The sequence below is a fragment of the Lactuca virosa genome, chromosome 4 (genome assembly GCF_052849685.1).
Source record: "Lactuca virosa cultivar CGN04683 chromosome 4, Lactuca_virosa_CGN04683_v6, whole genome shotgun sequence".
In the NCBI taxonomy this organism is placed as follows: domain Eukaryota; kingdom Viridiplantae; phylum Streptophyta; class Magnoliopsida; order Asterales; family Asteraceae; genus Lactuca; species Lactuca virosa.
The window spans coordinates 527,577,612-527,589,385 of NC_136429.1; positions in this window are offsets into that span (position 1 = coordinate 527,577,612).

Genomic DNA, 11,774 nt, shown 5'->3' on the forward strand with positions numbered 1-11,774 from the left:
GTAACATAAATCAATGAGTGTTGTGGTTTGCGCGTCGTAAAAGGGTATTTTTCTTGTAGTGATTTATCACTTAATCTAGGATGTGATTAATCCTAGATCTAGAAATTTAACGATCATAAACTACTAGGTAAACAAGTTCATGTAATTCAAATGGTCAATAAACTACACTAGATGCAAACTTTAACAAACTAGGTAATGATAATCAAACACATGCATAAACCAAATTCATATAATCCATAAAATAAGAAACTACCTCATAGTTTCAGATTTCATCTAACTTAACGAAAGTCAACTAAATTAGCTACTCATGGCAGTAATCAAACATAAATATCATAAGAAACATGATTGAATTAATGCAAACCAAATGCGATGTATGATCTTATTATCTTGAATCTCGAATCGTTCTCTCTTCCTAGGGTTTTTTTCGCTCTCCTTTGACCTCTGAATTCGACTATAACTCCAGGAAATCAGATCCACCCTCCCAAAGTCGAATGTGAAAATGAGTATTTATAGTTTCCTAAAATCGTATCTCACATCGTGAGAATTAGGGTCTCAAGTCGTGAGTTCAGTATATAAATCTATGTCTGGTAAGGAAACTGCATTCCGTGTATAAATCTTCTAGAATGATCAAGCTCACGTCGTAAGTTATAAATCTCACGTCGTGAGTTCTGTCTTTGCACGAACATCGTGAATTTTCTTAAAAACACAGCATGTTACTCTATTGCCACGTCGTGTGGAGTGTCTTTGCTTTATTTTACTTCCTTTTTAAGCTCCATTAAGCTCCCTATTTAGCTCCGGTCTTTCCAAGCTCCAATATTCATCACTTCGGGTCCTTTTTCTTCAATAATGTCCTTTTTAGCTACAAAATAGAATTTAAACATTATAAGTACCAAATATCTTCATTATTAACTAAAATGTCACAATAATATATTAAAACAATACCGAAATATATTTATAGATATGGAAATATCAGTCTGTGATTGTATTTATTAATGATGTCCTGGTCTACTCCAAGACTCAGGAGCATCATGAGGAGCATCTGAGGGAGGTATTGGAGACTCTGAGGAAGAAGAGACTGTATGTGAAGTTCCCCAAGTCTGAGTTCTGGTTGTGTAAGGTGCACTTTCTGGGGTACCTTGTCAATTAGAGTGGCATTATGGTCGATCCGGCCAAGGTCGAGGAGGTGATGTGGTGGGAGGTTCCGAGGTCTCCATATGAGGTTCGAAGTTTCCTTGGATTGGCAGGTTATTACCGGAGATCCATTCACGATTTCTCCAAAATAGAGGTTTCTTTGACTAGGTTGACGAAGAAGACCGTACATTTTGCTGGCGGCTTGAGTAGTTGGCAACCTTTAAGACCCTAAGGCAGAGATTATGTGAGGCGCCGATTATGACCCTGCCACAGGGTGTTGAGAACTTTGTGGTATATTGTGATGCGCCGTTCACGGGCTTGGGTGTAGTTTTGATGTAGCGAGGTCATGTGATCGCTTACGCCTCGATGCAGTTGAAGCCTCATGAGACGAACTATCCTATGCATAATTTGGAGTTGGGGGTCGTGGTGTTTACCCTCAAGATTTGACGACAATACCTCTATGGGGTCCGCTATACTATCTACATGGATCACAAGAGCATGAGGTATTTGATGGATCAGCCGCAAGGCAGTCGTGACTCTGATCAGGGATTTATGTTTAAGGATAGCAGTGATTGTTGGATTAGGTGTCTAAGCCCATAACTATTTTGGTATGTACTTGACCCGATTATGAGCATGGTCCTTTTGGGTTGCCTTCACCTTAGCAACTGGTAGGATGAATTATGGAGAAAGAGGATTAATTATGATTTATTAATATATTATATGAATAATATATTAAAGGATAAATCATATTGTTTAATTAATATTGATCAAGAATTAATTTAGAATTAATTTTGTGGTCAAAAGAGATTAATTAAATTAAGGGGATTGATACTGTAATTATAAGATATTTACAAACTTGGGCTTAAGATCCATAAGGAAGCAGTGGACGAATTCTATATGAGAGTCGATATAGAAATCGTCCAAGGGGCCTTCTGGAAGGATCTTTGGGCTGCTTAGGGCTTAAGCAACTGGATTAGGTTTTCCAAGTTGAAAACCCTAGTAGCCTCAACTATATAAGGACCCCTAAGGCTCCCAAAAACGTGGCTAAGGATTCCTAAGAGGATCTTGGACGTTTTGGTGCCTCTCCTCCCTCTCCTAAGTCGTCTTGTTGCTAGTGGTGTTTGTGACTCCATTAGAGGTGCAACATTCGAGGCACTAGGCTTTCAGAAGTCAAGATCAAGGAGGTTTGTGATTGTTATTGCTACATAACAATCAAAGTAATATTCCTAACCCTAATTATATGTGATTTTCAGATTTGTATGCTAGTCAATTAGGGTTTATTGCTTTGGTATTCAATATTGTATGTTTACTTAGGAAAACCTGGATTAAAGCAATTAGGGTTGCATGTACACCATAGGAGTGATGTTATGCACATAACCCATCAGTGGTATCAGAGCCTAGGTCGTTTTTCTAGTTGAATAGATGCAAAAGTGAACTGCCAAAGGATCAAAAAGTCGAATTGTTTCTGTCTGCGACACCGACGCAGCGAGTTGCCTGAACTCGGCGAGTCAAGGGTGATGTTGCCGGGATTTTCGATTTTTTGAGCATATTTTGTTAAGGATAATTACCAAAACTCGTTTTTATTGCCTAAAATCGATTTTTTATGTTTGGAATGATTATCCTTATCAAAATTAATGGATTTGGTTAAATATGTATGATATAGGATTATTATGATTCAAATATTTGACCTAGTAAGTTTCAAAAGTTTCAATTTACACCCTCTAGGTTTTATAGTTTAAATTTGAACTAAAAGGTTTTAGTTTTTGAAATTTAAATAGTTAAACTCTAATATTTTGAAAGGTTTCAAAATTTGTCCTCAAGTTTTGGAATTTAAAATTTAATTAAAAGGTATTAATTTTGAAATATTAAATTCTAAGACCCTAGTATTTTGAAAAGTTCAAATTACACCCTTATGATTTTATTAAATTAATTAAGTTTTTAATTAAAAGAGATAATTAATAAATCCATAACTATATGGTTTAAGTTAATCAAATTAAAAGTATAATTTGTTAATAGATTAAACCACCTAGTATTTTAAAAGTATAAAATACACCCTTATACTATATAGATTTAAAAGTTTAATATTATATATGTATAAGTAAAAGTCAGTCTTACCATTAGTAGGTCTCATTCATGAATCTGGTCTATAAGGAGTGATTAAGGAAGCGGCCTGTAAAATGACCGCCATTGGGTATCCACTCTTACCCACCGCACTCTTGACTAGTGGAGGGTCGTTAGCCGAATGAGTAGGATAGGACACGATCTTCCATTATAAGTATAATGAAATACGAAGTAACTAAACACTTTTATAAATTCCCAAATCTTAGTTACTTTAGGAAAAATGTGGAGTTGGTGCTAATCCATGAAATTGCACATTGCACCTTGTTGGTCGTTAGTGGAGCATGTGTGGTTAACCGTCACACTAATATGGGACCAATGAAGGATGCAAATGGGTAGCTCGTAGATTATCATAGATCAATGGAGCGTGTGTGGTTAACCGGCACATTTATTAGGTGATATACGTCTTCAAGAGTACCAAGATAATTTGCATGGTTATCCACACCTTGTTTGTGATCCTTGGCATCCCAGTCGCAAACATGAAGGGCGCAATCGAGATTTAAACATGCCATAGAAAAGTTCAATAAATCTCAAAGGATCTAGGAGTTTCAATTCATTTAAAACCTAATTTTCAATTTTCGTTTTTCATGGTGGAAATTGGTAAATCGTCATTTACCTACCTTCAAATGTTCTGCAACTGGATTACGGCATCCCTCTTCCAAGTTATAGAATATTGTGTTGGGTCCTAGCCTTAATATCTCATTTGGGTGTTTTATTAAGGACTCAATCAACTAACTTGAATTTCTCCCGTTTTGTAGATGTCAAAGTCTATCAACTATGATCTTCCCGAATCCTTTGGAAAAAGTTTTCCACATGAAGATGATGTTCCACGATTGGATCGTGGAAATGGAAATCATGCTTCACTTCCTCCACCTCCTACAATAATTCTCCCTGACCCACGTGTTCGAAGACTTGAAAAGTTCAAAGTCACTCAAGCCCTATTGGCAAAAAGACACGAAGATGGAAATTCTGTGTGTGCACACGTCTTAGAGATGAAGTCACACATTGACATGTTGAGGATGTTGGGTGTCGATGTCTCAAGGAAGTTGGCTATTGACTGGGTTCTTCAATCACTTCCTGACTCATATAGTGAGTTCATTAGATAGTACTATATGATGGACGACGAAGTGACACTCATTGATCTTACCTATTTACTTATTGCTGCTGAATTAGAAAAGATTTGGCGGACTGGTCAAGAAAATTTGTCTGGTAAGTCAATGTCCCAACCTTCCATGGACAATGGCAATATTGGAACTCCAAAAACGTTTTCTCTACGCAAGAGAAAAGATGAGTTTGAGATAGTCTCGTGTACCATTCCAGAAGAGTCCATATGTTTCTACTGCCAAGAGAAGGGGCATTGGTTACGAAGCTTCCCTGACTACCTGAGAGATCTAAGAGATGGGAGAGTCAAAGTGTATGACTCTGCTTCATGTAACATTCACAGTCTAACTCTATTAAGTTCCTATCTGTAGATTCTTAATACATGATGTAATAAGATTGCATTTTGATATTTTGTAGGATCGAAGAAAATAAAGGAAGCTTAAAGGAAAAGTGAACTAAGTCTGATCGCAAAGAAATGGATTTCGATCACATGGTTCGATGATCAGATTTTTGAGCTGCTACGTAGAGAGTTATGATAGATTGCTTAGGAATATGTAATAAAATAGTTTTCATTTGCATTGCGATTGTAAGGACAAGTTTTTCCACTTTTTTATAAATAAAATAAATTTTGATTTTTGTCTTATTTATAATTCCTTGCAATGGCATTTGTGAAAATTGATGTTTGTTTCTATTATTAGCAATATTGAAATGAATGTGGTTCTTAGTTATGTTATTTGTGGTAGTGTCAGAAATTTACCAAATTAGGAATGATTCTCATCACCCAAGTTTCAATTGGACAAAAACTTGGAATCATACAACTTATATTGTGTGATGATTTAGAACCTTCGTATTTGGGAAATTAAGACTAATTCCTTGTTCACATAAGTATGTGAGTCAAGTGAAAGACTAAAGTATCTAGTATGCATTGTTGTGCACTTGTCGAATCCGCCACAAAGAACGATAAGACTATTCGTCATGATTTACTAAAAGCTTAGTAATATGGTTATGCTTACAAGATTTAGTGTAATTCTGAATCATTGAAAAGTTTCAATGTATGGCAGAACGAATAAGAAGAATCAATGAGGCAGAAAGATAAAAGGTTTCTCCAATCTGAAAAGATGGGAGAGTACTTTAGTATCATGTTTTATGATCGTCTTATTGATTATGAAACCATATCACAATTGATCCTCTAAGGACACCTTAGTGCATAAGTATGACTAAGAAGAGGAATCAGGAATTGTTGAAGTGGTTAATCAAAAGGTGAATCATACTTCGTTCCAAAATCATGTCTTAGAATCGTACTCCAAGATTGTGATATTGAGTGACACATCTTCAGGAAGTTTAAAACACTCATCAAGTGTGGAGTAGGAAAGGTTTTCTTACTCCTGCACATTTGAAATTGGTAAGTTGTGATGTCTTGGATAAGACAAAGACCGACTAAGACCAATTGTATGAAGTGTTGTCTTGATAAGAATCTGCACTAACTCTTGAGTATTTGTTTGTCAAGAAATGTTTCTTGACAAGGGAATCTTATATGTCAAGAGGTCAGTGGGATTCTTAATGATCTTGAAAAGCTTTGTCACACCCCCAAACCAGAATGGCGGAAAAATTCGAGGGCGGATGACTTCACGTAGTATCATAACAGTTGAATATTTGTAAAGAAAGTAAACCCAACCATCATAAATATAATAAAAAGTTACATTGTTGCATGTAATACATGTTTCAAAAGAATATTACACATATGATGATTTAAAATGTTTTGATAACTGATGCCTTAGCGTTCCTTCTCCAAAAGATGATGTTTACCTGTATTACTGATTCCCTAAGAAATACAAGTAGTTTTGAAAGCGTGTCAACAATTAAGTTGGTGAGTTCATAAGCGTTTATATACTAAAATTTGTATGTCTTTCGGTAAAAATAACTGAACGTGTTTTTCCAGAAAATCCTGTTGGATTAGTGTCTATGTCCATAACTATATTTGGTATGTACTTGACCCGATTGGCATGGTCCATTTGGGTTGCATGGCATCATGCATTTGGATAGACTAAAATGAGAGAAATAACACTTAAGGTTTACTAATATATTATAAGTTCTAATATATTAATAAGATTATTTAATTAGTATTGATCAAGAATTAATTTGGAATTAATTAAGTGATCAAAAGGAGACTATTTAAATATATGGGTTGATTGTGTAAATCATCCATACTTGTATTGTGGGCTAATGCTCCATGGATTATCAAGTTGGGCTAAAACCCATAGGATGCTCCATGGTGTTTTTGTACCCATGGATCATGGAAATGAAAGGCCATGACAATTAGGGTTTACATGGTATAACCCTAATTGTGACAAACTATATAAGCATCTTATTCTTGTCAAAATCGGCCACCATGAGGAACCATGAGAGAACTATGTGTGTATGGTGAGGGCTAGCCGATTTCATGAAGTGTTCATTTCTCTCTAAGTTATTCCAAGTGTATTTGATGTTGTGTGAACCATTTGAGGTGTCACACTTGGGGCACTCGGCTCTTAAGCATCAAGGAATCAAGCTACATAAAAATGTATGTCTTCTAACTTGTTTTATTACCCAAGCATCAAAGATTGTATGCTAGATAGGGTAATACCTTGGAATATTCATATTTGCATGTATAATAGAGAAAACATATATCCAAGGTATTTAGGGTTGCATGTACACTTAGGAGTGTTAGAATGCTCAAAACCCAACAGTGGTATCAGAGCCTAGGCTAGTTTTCTTGTTATACTTGCTAAAATTGCTGAAAAATCGAAGTTTTTTGCTGTCTGAACAGCAGACTCGCCGAGTCCATAAAGGGACTCGACGAGTCCAAGGCAAAACTCATCCAACTCGCCGAGCTAGTTCGTGCACTCGACGAGTTGGACCCTCAGACAGCATATCTTCGACTGTTTTGGCTGGAATTGGACTAGGAACATTACCCTAAGTTGTTTTTCAACTTATAAACCTGTTTTTGACGTGGTAATGTTCATGCTAATCCAATTTCAAAGATAATTGTCAATAGATTCATGTTTTGTATTAGTTTTATGGTTAGGCTAATTACATGAAAAAAGTTTGATTAAATTATCTTGTTCTTATGAGTTGCTTAGATTAATAGAAAAAGTTATGTGAAATTGTAGTTTTCAATCCAAATTAATCTAAGAGTTGGTTCTAAAATGTGTTTTTGTAACTTGTCCTCAAGTTATATGAAAAGTCACATTTAAGATTCATAAAACTCATAAATATTTCATAAGTTATGAATAAAGGAAAAGTTACATTCTTTTAATAGTTTAAAGTCTTCCATAGCTTGTCCTCAAGTTATGGAACTTGAAGAGTTTTTTGTATTAAAACTACTTTAAACACATAAGTTATGGAATTGAATAGTTTTGAATAGTTTCAAAACTTGCCCTCAAGTTTTGGAATTTGAAAAGTTTTCCCTTATAAATACTTTAATTCCAAGTTAAGCCCTTAGAATTTTAAAAGTTAAAATTAAACCCTTATACTTTATAGTATTATAAGTTAATAATATATATATGTATAAGAGCAAGTCAGTCTTACCGTTAGTAGGCCTCATTTACGAAGCCGGTCTATAAGGGGGGTATAAGGTTACTGCCTATAAAATGGTAGTTTAATGGGTGTCCACTCTCACCCACCGCTTCCTTGACTGGTGGAGGGTCGTTAGCCGAACGGGTAAGACAAGGACTAGAATTCTCCCTTCATTAAAAGTATTAATGATAAATACTAAGTAACTAAACCTTTTATAAATTCCCAATCTTAGTTACTTAGGAAAATGTGAATTTGGTGCTAACCCATGAAATTACACTTTGCACTTTGCTTAAGTCGGTTAGTGGAGCGCGTGTGGTTAACCGGCACACTAGCTTGACTTAACAAGGTAGGCAAAGGGTAACTTAATGTTTATCATAGTATCGGTGGAGCACGTGTGGTTAACCGGCACATCGATTAAGGGGTAAATATTAAGGGTACCAAGTATATTCGCATGGTTACTTCACACCTTGTTTTGTGATCCTCGGCATCCCAGTCACAAAACCTGAAGGGCACAATCGAGATTGAAACATGCCATTGAAAAGTTCAATGAATCTCAAAAGAATCTAGGAGTTTCAAAACCAATTAAAACCTAATAAATTATTTCGTTTTCATGGTGGAAATTGGTGAATCGTCATTCACCTACCTTCAAATATTTTATAGCCTGGATTACGGCATCCCTCTTCCAAGTTATAAAATATTGTGTTGGGTCCTAGCCTTATTATTTCATATTGGTTGTTATATTAAGGACTTTAAATCAACTATCTTGAATATCTCCCAAAAGATGTCTAGTTCAGACATCTATGATCTTGCCAAATCTCTTGGAACTTAACTTCCTCCACCTCCTCCAATTATTCTCCTTAACCCACAAGTTCAAGGTCACTCAAGCCCTATTGGCAAGCAAAGTCTATGTGTGCTCACATCTTGGAGATGAAGTCACCTATTGACAAGTCGGGAGAGTTGGGTGTCAAAGTCTTAAGAAAGTTGGATATTCAATCACTTTCTAAGTCACATGGTGAGTTCCTTTGGGACTACTATGAAAAAGACTATGACATGACCCTTAATGATCTTATCTATTTGCTAGGTGCTGCTGAATCAACAATGATTTCGAGCACTGGTAAAGAAAATTTGATTAAGAAGATCAACTTCCCAAACCTTAAATGGACATTGACAATGGTAACATTGGATATCCAGAAAAAGCTTTCTCTTCCCAATGGAAAGGGATCGGCCATAGTCAACTCAGTTTCCAAATGGTAAAGAGAAAGTCTAAGTTTGTGATAGTCCCGTGTACCATTTCCATAGAGTCCATATGTTTATATTGCCAAAGGAAGGGGCATTGGTTACAAAACTGCCTATTTACCTGAAGGATCATAGGGTTGATCAAGTCAATATGTTTGATTCTACTTCAGGTGAAGTCCACTATCTAACTCTGTTAAGTTTCTATTCTGAGATTCCCATTACATGATGTGACTGGGTCACATGTTGTTGTTTTAAGAATCAAAGAAAAGTGAAGAAACTTAAAGGAAGTATATGCTGATTCTGATCGCGAAGATGGATTTCGATCGCATGGTTCAGTGATCAGAATTTTTGAGCTGTTGCTTAGTAGTTATGATATATTGCTTAGGAATAGATAACAACAAGTTTTTCATTTGCATTTGCACTGTAAGGATAAGTTTTTTCCGCAAAGTTTTGAAATAAAATAAAAAGGTTTTAATTTTATATTTATTTTAAATATCCTTACAGTGGCATTTGTGAAAAATGATTGTTTATATGATTCCATTGATAGCAATATTGGAAAAATGGACTTGATTCTTTCGTTTGTGGTAGTGTCATAATTTACCAAATAAGGAAAGATTCTCATCACCCAAGGTTTCAGTTGGATAGAAACTTGGAAATCATGCAAGTTGTATTGTATGATGAATGAGAATTTTCATCTTTGGAAAATTAAGATTACTTCCTTGTTCACATGTATATGCGAGTCAAGTGAAGGACTAAGGGATCGAGTACACATTCTGGTGCACTGATCAAGTCCACCACAAAAGATCGATAAGATTATTCGTCATGATTTACTAAAGTTTAGTAAATATGGTTATACTTACTAGTTTAAGTATAATTCTGAAACGTTGGAAAAGTTTCGATGTATGGCAGAACGAATGAGAAGAATCAAATCAGGCAGAAGGATAAAAGTCTCTCAAATCTGAAAGATGGGAGAGTACTTTAGTATCATGTTTTGTGATCATCTTAATGATTTATAAATCATGTCACAATTAGTACTCTAAGGACATCTTAATGCATTCCTATGGCTAAAAAGAGGAATCAAGAATTGTGGAAATGATTAAATCAAGAAGATGATTCATACTTCGTTCCAAAACAAGTCTGAGAGTCATACTCCAAGACTGTAAGTTGAGTGACATATCTTAAAAAAAGGTTTATAACACTTGTCAAATGTAAGAGTAAAAGTGTCCTACTCTTGTACATTTGAAATTGGTAAGTTGTGATGTTTTAGATAAAACAAAGACAAACTTAGGCCAATTGTGTGAAGTGTTTGTCTTGATAAAGAGTCTGCACTATCTCTTGAATATTTGACAAGTGAGTCTTATATGTCAAGAGGACAGTGGGAGTCTTAGAGATCTTGGAAAAACTTCAAGATCTAATCAAGAATAAAACCTGTAGTTCATCACTAGCACACGACTTGAGGTTTATAACCTATCGTGTTGACGTACTCCTACTTCTGTGCCCATTCCAGTGAAAGTTGGCTTTGCATATGAGTTCTGAGAGTTCTCAATTGGTTGCATAACAACTTGGAAGCAATGGTAGGCCCTTGTGCTGCCAAGTGGCAAGAAAGTAAGATTGAGTTCAGTCCATATGAGTTTGGATAAGAACACTTACACCATAAAAAATCTAAGTGTCATAAGGTTTCTCTCCGATTCATGAGAATGATGGTGAGGAAACTCTTTCACTAAGTAGATTTTAGGTATATAGCAAGTGTGATATTTGCATTCTCAAATTCGTTAGTGGAGCGTGTGTGGTTAACCGACACACTAACATGGACTTGTGAGGAATGGCAAAGGTCTGAACAATTGAGACTATGATTACGGCATCCCTTTTCATAGTTCTGAAATTGTTTAGACACACATGTGTGCTATATAAGGAAAGGTGTATGATCTTGATAAAGTTTTATCAAAGCATTTCGTATTAGAAGTCTGAACTTTGGTATGAAAGTCAATAAAGTATTGATTTCTAGAAGTCCAGCTGATTTCTGAGTACATGTCAAAGCTAGTGGGAGCATAAGTGTTATGCTAATAATCATCATGTTAGTGGGAGCATGATAATTATGATTAGTATTGCAAGATAGCAATGTTAATTATAGAAAACAAAAAGTTTCAATTCCGGAAGTTGCAGGGGTTGAAAAGTTGTTTTGCTATAATTAAGGGAGAGGAAATTATACTTCATTTCAATTCTAAATGCTTAGATTAAGGTTTTAATCATCTTTAGTCAAGGATATATATATGAATTTTGTGTTGGAATGGCTCAACATAAGGAAATTCTATATATGGGTCCATTATTTGCGTTCTAAAATTCGATTATGATTACGGCATCCCTTTTCATATTCTGAATTATGAGAACTTGGCAAATAGACATAGAAATATTATAGCAAAAAGACTGGTCTAGTATCATGTCTTTATGTGAGACATCATGAATCGTGTTCCATATGCTTCGGATATAGGATCGATTTCATGTGCTATAATATTCATCCTTTCTAAATTTTCCAAATGCTCTGGGCATTAAGGGGGAAAAATCTAGAATTGGATATGACTAAAATGATTAAGCAATTGTCGAGAACAATCTAAGGTTTACCAAAGATTGGTTGC